The sequence below is a fragment of the Festucalex cinctus genome, chromosome 1 (assembly GCF_051991245.1).
Source record: "Festucalex cinctus isolate MCC-2025b chromosome 1, RoL_Fcin_1.0, whole genome shotgun sequence".
Lineage (NCBI taxonomy): Eukaryota > Metazoa > Chordata > Actinopteri > Syngnathiformes > Syngnathidae > Festucalex > Festucalex cinctus.
Genome location: NC_135411.1, coordinates 48,136,058 through 48,143,476, shown reverse-complemented (window position 1 = coordinate 48,143,476; position 7,419 = coordinate 48,136,058). Strand labels below are relative to the sequence as shown.

Here is a 7,419-nt window from a genome sequence, read left to right as displayed (position 1 = left end):
TGTGGATTAAAAAAATGTGATGCAAAGCGACGTATTGCAATGCCAACACGTCTCGTCCAGGCTGACACAGTTAACATCGCTGGAATTCCTGTGAGTCCTCACGTTATAACATTCACACGATCACATGTTCAAGTGAGTGGGAAAACTTTTATTTTAATCAGTCAAGCCACACACACAGACAACACATGCATGCACAATTTGTAGAACATCACATACAGTGATGCTGTTATGTTTGTGGTGTGATTGCGGACCCAAATGTGAGAAAGCCGGGTGAGGAGGCGGAGAGGTCCAAACGGGTTTTTAATTAACAAAAAGCTTGCGTTGCCACACCTACAGTACAGTGTGTTAAGTACCGTTGTACGAAGTATGAAATGTGTGGGAGAAACTCTAAATGCAGATTTCATTAGTAAGAATGTGAATATAAATTTTCTTTCGTAATATATTTTTCCAGCTGCTACTCCAAGATTGGTCTGCATCATCATGTTGTCAGAACCATCAACAATTAAATGAAAGCAAAGCACACAAGAAAAATCAATCGCGGTGAAATATAAATCTAACTTCTGCAAGTCACCATTCACGATACTGAATCTACTCTGAATGGTTGATGCAAACAATGAAGTTGCTCGGCTCTCATTATCCCATACAGGGATCCTGGCATAAAACACTCACTGACTTGCAATGAAAAAAAAAAAAACAGAATTTGTCAGGAGCAATATATATAATATATATACACATATACATACATATATGCACCTGTCCCTTATTTCGGGATGAGAAAGTTGGCAACCCTAGGCTGTTCTACCATGGGTAAGTACATTTTGTGTTTAAATAGTGTCATTTTGTCATGTTGTAATTTATTCTGAGCTCATTTTTTGTCTTAAATGTCCGACTCGTGTCATGCTATGTAGCTAGCTAGCTTCCCTCCCCCCCAAAAAACGAGTTTGCAAACGGTTTTATTTTGAAATATACCGGATTTACCTTGATGACAGACGCCCGATTTCCTGTCCGGCTCGTGTAATTTCTTCAGCGTCACGAAATTCCGCATGCGGTTTCCGGAAGAAATAGAACGCTTGCAGAAACCTACCGCATCGCCACAGTCGTACCGCACCGCAGCAGGTGTGAATTGACACGTAGACTTGAATGCGTTCTACCCCGGCGGCGTCCGTATGGCCGCTGTACAGAGAACGCACCGCGTCCGTTCCGCAGTCAGTGTGAATTGGGCTTAAGGGTATGCTCTTTGCATGTCTTTTTTTCTTCATTGAACATAGAAAATGAAGATAATTCTTGTCAGTTTTCTGTAACCTACCTGTACTAAATAATAGTGAATTGGCATGATAACAGGTATAGCCTCCTTTCCCAAGTTTCAACAACCAACTTCTCTAACCTTAGAAGTGAATTTTGTCTTAGGACAGATACACATATAAAGACAACCAGCCTGATGTTGTCCGGATTTTGCCCATTATGACCCAGGACGTCAAATGCCCGACTATCTTATGTCTCATGAGATTGTCCTATAAAAGTATCCTTTGGTCTGAGGTATGCTGAGTGGATTTGTCCTGATTCACTCAGTGAACTATAACAAGAATGGAATGTAGCCAATCAAAGAAGAGCCCTGATTGACGAACAAGGAAGCAGTGGTAATAAGATAAATATGTCAAACCCAATGTTGTTGTTTTTCAGCAAGGCTCAAAATAACTTCTTTTTGGACGAGCATATTTGTTACTCGATTATGTGTTTTGAGGAGCAACTAAGTAGAATAATATTGAGGAGCGTTTTTACTCGTTAAAGCCCCAGTGTGTAGCTCACGACCGCCATCTATCGGTCAAACAAGATAATGCAATGATTTTAAGCACACGAACTACGGCGTCCCAGAGAGACCCTACTTCAACAGCCTACCACCAATTTCACCGGAACAGAACGCAAACAACTTCTGGTATTCCCTCGAGTGATGACGTAAGTGAATTGCATTTGTTGAGACATACTGTACAGATCCCTAATAATTGTGATTTAGTCATTTAATTTCAGAATTAATATTTTTGTCGGCATTGTTTGGAAATACTGTACGTCAGCTAATGCTAATGGCTATCTATGTTCATATTTGTTAGTGCAACTAAACCATGCAACAGAGAACACACAGTTATGTTATACGTTTTATAGACATGTGGACCATCTCAAAGGGGGCGAGAGAGACGACGAGGAAGAGAACGCGGTGCCTCGTAACGTACAATTATGTCATCATGGAAAAATAATTCCATTCGAGCATGCATGTGAATGGCTCAAAACATACCTTTGCTTGGAATATGTGGTATTTAGATTACATCGTTTGCTGATATGTTTAGTATATCGTACAAAAATAATGGTGTTAACTGAACTACACAGATGCAACTCAGACTCGTAAACCCCCCCGTGTCTTGTTGCTACTAACCACTCAGAAAAGTGCTGCTTACAAAAACATTTGAAACCTTTTACTCAGATATCGATTTGTCACCATGTTGAACAATTTTACCTAATAAATATCACTAAGCAACTTAATTAGTTTTGATTGAAGATACAACAGCTTCCTTGTACTTCGATGTGCAGGAATTTACATGGCTTTCACAAATAGTCTTGCTCATGTAATAATGTACTTCATTGGCTCAGTGACTTTCAGTTCATTGTTTGGTACCTCATCTGACATACAATTGTTACCTTCTTGCAGAGACTCGTACAGGAAATGACCATGGAGGAACATGAAGATATCCAAGTCCAGCTGATAGACTGACACCAAGAAATACTTTTTGACACATCAGCACCACCATGATTTCCTGTACCTGGATCCCACATCAGCACCACCATGATTTCCTGTACCTGGATCCCAGACTGCAGCACCTTGGTGGACTTGTAGCAAATAAGTGACACTTTCCCAGATCCTTGAGGACAATACAAAGGTTTTTTACCTGGCATATAATTAGTCCATGTCTGACACTTGTTGTTGTAGTTTGTATAACTTGTATATTGTTGTTGTGTGTTAATTTGTACATTTTGAATAACTAAAAAAATACTATTTCCTTTGGCGTCAACATGCAGTGTTCATTCGACACCTAACCTAACACTATTTTACATGACCAGAAATGTAAAACATCAAAAGCCTGGAGAATTATTATAAATGCTTGCAATGACAAGGAATTCTTCATTGGCCAATGAATGTAAGGTACAGTACATGAAAATGAATGAATAAAATAAAGTAAAATAAAAGTCTACATGAAATGAACATATTAACTAAAAAAAAAAAAAAAAATGCTGTTATAATATAATGAGCTACATGAATTGCAGTTGTTCCAGAATTTTACCAATACGCTGTGCATTTCAAAATATGGAACATAGACATACAGGTTTGGGCCAAAAGTAGTGTTACAGAGCAGGTATGTGTTGTACACAGCTAAAATATCTGATTAACTCAATACCATGATGTTTTTTTTGTGTGTGTGTGTGTGTGTGTGTGTGTGTGTGCTGACATTGCCCCCCATTAACATTGCAACATTCCTCAAACTCTCCCGAACACAGTATGATCTGTAACACTACTTTTCGCCTACTCTATGATGTTATTGGGGCAAAATTAAGGAAGGCTTGTCCATTGATTGTGTGAACAGACTGCAGTAAAAATGAAGTCACTTCAATGTTTGCTGGTTTTATTAAGTTTGACATGCTCCTTGACTGCACAAGTACATGTTATGGAGTGAGGGCATGTTCCCACCAACGATGATATCATATTCTTCAAAGGCTTGCTGAGGAAAGTGAGGGAGGAGTCACTCCATGGCTTCAGACACCTGGTCAGCAGGTCCTGTGTAAAACAAGTGGTGCTTGTACATGTGACCATTCCGTATTGCTTCACACAAAAAGTTCATGTAGTGTGCAATGCCGTCCATATGTAAATGACATACCAAGACGTCGGCTGACTTCAGTTTGTTGCAGCTCAGATATGGTAGGTGGAGATACTGGTGGTACAACACCGAAGCCTTCTGGGGTCCTCCATTCAAGTGTCCTCATTCGGGGCATTCCAATTTGGCTGCTGACTCTCCCCTTGATATTTTTTTTTCTTCAGGTCGGTGATGTATTTAAACGGTGCATGAATGCTTGTATACATCAGAATATGGTTCTGGAAGCCCTCAAGTTTGGCTGTTGATCTAGTGTGACACAAACAAAAACAAAATTATAAAATAAAATAAAATAATTGATGATACTACTATATGTCACCAACTTTCCAACAAAGCCCCCAAAATAGAGGTAAGATCTTTAGTTTTTGGGCCCAAAACATTGTATTAGCTAGATAAAAGTAACTTGACTGCATACTGCATAGAATATGCAAAGGCTGCTTGCTTGTCGAGTTTCCGTGGAAAACGTGGCAGCCTGTAAATTCTTGTGCACCCAATTACACAATGGACCAGTACACACTTGAGTGAGAGAGTTCAGACTCTAGCAGTGCTTACGGTACAGCCAGCATTTAAGTCCAGAAAGTTATTCCCTGCCGAAAATTAATTTCGAGAACACTATTTTCACCAACCACAACGAAAATAATTTTCAACTCCTCCACTAATACAGTATGCTTTAGATTCTCTATTGAAGTTATGGGCAAATATACCTCCGAAATCACAGTTACATTACATTACACAATAACTTGCGCATTTACTCTAAATATAACGTGCCAGCGGGAATCTTTTTTTTTTTTTCAAAGCAAGTAGCTACATAACGAAATCGTTCGAGTGGTGCGGAGTTGCTAATCAACAGATACAGTGATCGTAAAACAAAGGTACGAACATCGTATTAATTAGTACGATGTATACTTTTTCTCTCGCTCTCAAAACGTAAACACAAATGTACTCTTACTTACCGGTCAAGTAGAAAGCAGTCGAAGGCACCGGCACGTCCCAAACCTAGTCTGTTCCTCATTTCTCTCCATCTGGCAAATGCGGCTACAATATAAACTCTTGTTTTGTCGCGCTGAAATAAAATAAATTCCCAAAGTAAGTGTGATGCTTGATAATGCTCTCTTCGGGGACCGGAAACTCTTCTTCTTCGTGGACATGCGGTCGCCATACAAACCGGAAGTGCGTTCCAAAAACGCGTTAAGAAATGGAGCGCTGAAATTTGTCTTTGACGGCACCCGTAGCAGAAAGATGGCGGCGAAACATGGCAGACACTAGCAGGCGAGGCGCGGACATGTAAGATAATTTGCGATTTCTAGACTAACCGTTATATTTTAAAAAAGTACGTTTATGCGATACAACATATCTTTTTACATACTACTAACACAAACAATTGTTTTTTTTTTCCGAATGATTTATTATTTCACCACTAGATGCCACTGTATAATACTGAGTGTACCTTTAATCCCGGTGACCTGAAACAAGAGTTTAACTAAACAATAAAAATATGATACTATAATGGAGGGGCTGTAGTGATGCAGCTATGGAATATTTTAGTATTTAAGTAACCTAGTGAAAATTCTGTCAAATAATTAAATATTTGGATAAAATACATTTTACTTGATTAAAGAGCAATTAAAAACATAAAAAAAAGAAAATAACAGATTTTACTTATTAGCTAACAACCAATTAGTTCCCTTTTTTAAAATAAAATCTACATTTTAGTATGATTATTGTTTATTTTATTTATATATAGTAAACCATTAGAAACAATTTCTGTGGGACAATTTCAAACACAAATGTAAATTTCCATTCAGTTTAAACTTAGCATTTCTTGTATCAAAAACAGAAGGCATCCATTTAAAAAAAAAAAAAAAGTTAAAGAAAGTAAGCTTCTTTCTGTAATAGCGCACGCACATGCCTACTTTTTTTTTTTTTTTTTTTTTTTTTAAATGAGAAAATTCCGTTGTGGGTTTTTACCCCTGCATAAACATGTGTCCACTTGGCTTGTAAAATTTGACACGAAAACTGCGATGCGAGACCGCTTATTTTGAGCCTTGTTTTGCATAAAAGTGGTTTCATCAGATAGCAGGAAGCATTTTTCAAGGCAAGTCTTTTTTGACGACATCGCCATCTTACACTCCAGCCTCTGGTTCTTTTCATAAATATTTTAGGTCAGTGGTTCTCAACCGCGGTCCTCGAGTACCTGTTTTGCCTGTGCCACCAACTGTGACGTCAAACGGAATGTAGCCAATCAAGAGGCGCCCTAACTGAAAAAGACGAAAGTATACAAAAACAACAAGCATATCAGAAAGCATGTCCGACCAGATGCACAGTGGACCAGTGGACCTCTACCACTCCAGCTTGTGGGAGAAGTAGTGCGCAAACCACCATCATTACTTGCAGTTCGTCGTGTTTGTTTTCAGTTGTTTTTTTTTTCCTTCCAGTTTTGATTAGATCACGTGAGAGGTCTCTCACGGAGGACTGGAATCTTGACCAGTGTTGAGATGATAATCTTTATGTTTGTGAGGGAGCTGTGATGATTATCTGCACACCTTACACACAATACGACCAGAGCTGTTTAAAGGCACGATTTTTTATCTTTATGTGTGGCATCTGACAAAGATAAAAAATCTTTTAAGATTTGAAAAATCCTTATACGTGTACCAGGCTTAAGTCAAGCTCCAGCTGCCCACAACCTTGACCAGGATAAGTGGTGTAGAAAATCTATGAATGAATGGATGAAACAAATGTACTGTGTGTATCTTCAGGGTGTGTCACTGATGTGAAAAATACCAAAATAAAAGACTACACAATCAATCATTCTTTGCCACATTTTATTATGGTGTGGGTTACAATATGATTCTAATTGTGTTTATTGAAATGCAGTCTTCTCACGAAAATGTGCACATCTTGTCCCAGTGCTCTCTTGGCATGGCTGTGCATCTGCAGCATATTAAAACAGAACAAGCCAGATGCACACCATAGCAGCACAACACATAAACCTCACATGGAGCAAAAATGATTATTTTTCACTCCACCACATGTTGATTACTGATCAAACTAAGGGAATAACGCTTCAAGGGTGCTTGTATCACTCTTGTATACCCATTAGAAAATATCTTGATCGTGGAAACAGCGTAACATGACAGGAGGATGTCATATCACATCAGATAGATGGAAGCCGAGTTGTGCAGCATCTGTTAGTATTGTTAATTTTCCACGGAACAACTGTCGCTGCAGGGATGAAGGAAGGAGCGCTGTACATTTCTTTAACTAGGCCACAGGAGAGAATGATCACTGCTTGATTGTAAAGACATTCAAAGTTGTTTGGGCAAAGACTGTAAGAGATAAAAGAAACAAAATCAACTTTATAAGGGTGGAGTTGAAAGCTATCACTGATGTTTAAAGAGGGGGAATCTATATTTTCTCCACAGAATTAAGCTGACTTGCTGTCTTATTTTATTCCTCAGTGATGGAAGAACGCTTTCCCCTCTGTCTTTTATGTGTCTACCTC

General features: G+C 38.7%; 2 long non-coding RNA genes across 2 annotated transcripts; one reads left to right on the top strand and one right to left on the bottom strand.

Annotated features, from left to right (window-relative positions):
* The first annotated feature begins 1,798 nt into the window (after positions 1–1,798).
* Positions 1,799–3,161, top strand: LOC144031905 (uncharacterized). Its single transcript, XR_013287625.1, has 2 exons — positions 1,799–1,953; positions 2,699–3,161. It is a non-coding gene; the product is annotated as an uncharacterized LOC144031905 (long non-coding RNA).
* A 490-nt stretch (positions 3,162–3,651) lies between these two features.
* Positions 3,652–5,356, bottom strand: LOC144032760 (uncharacterized). Its single transcript, XR_013287790.1, has 3 exons — positions 4,868–5,356; positions 3,921–4,163; positions 3,652–3,820 (listed from the first exon to the last, which is right to left on the bottom strand). It is a non-coding gene; the product is annotated as an uncharacterized LOC144032760 (long non-coding RNA).
* Between the last annotated feature and the right edge of the window lie 2,063 nt (positions 5,357–7,419).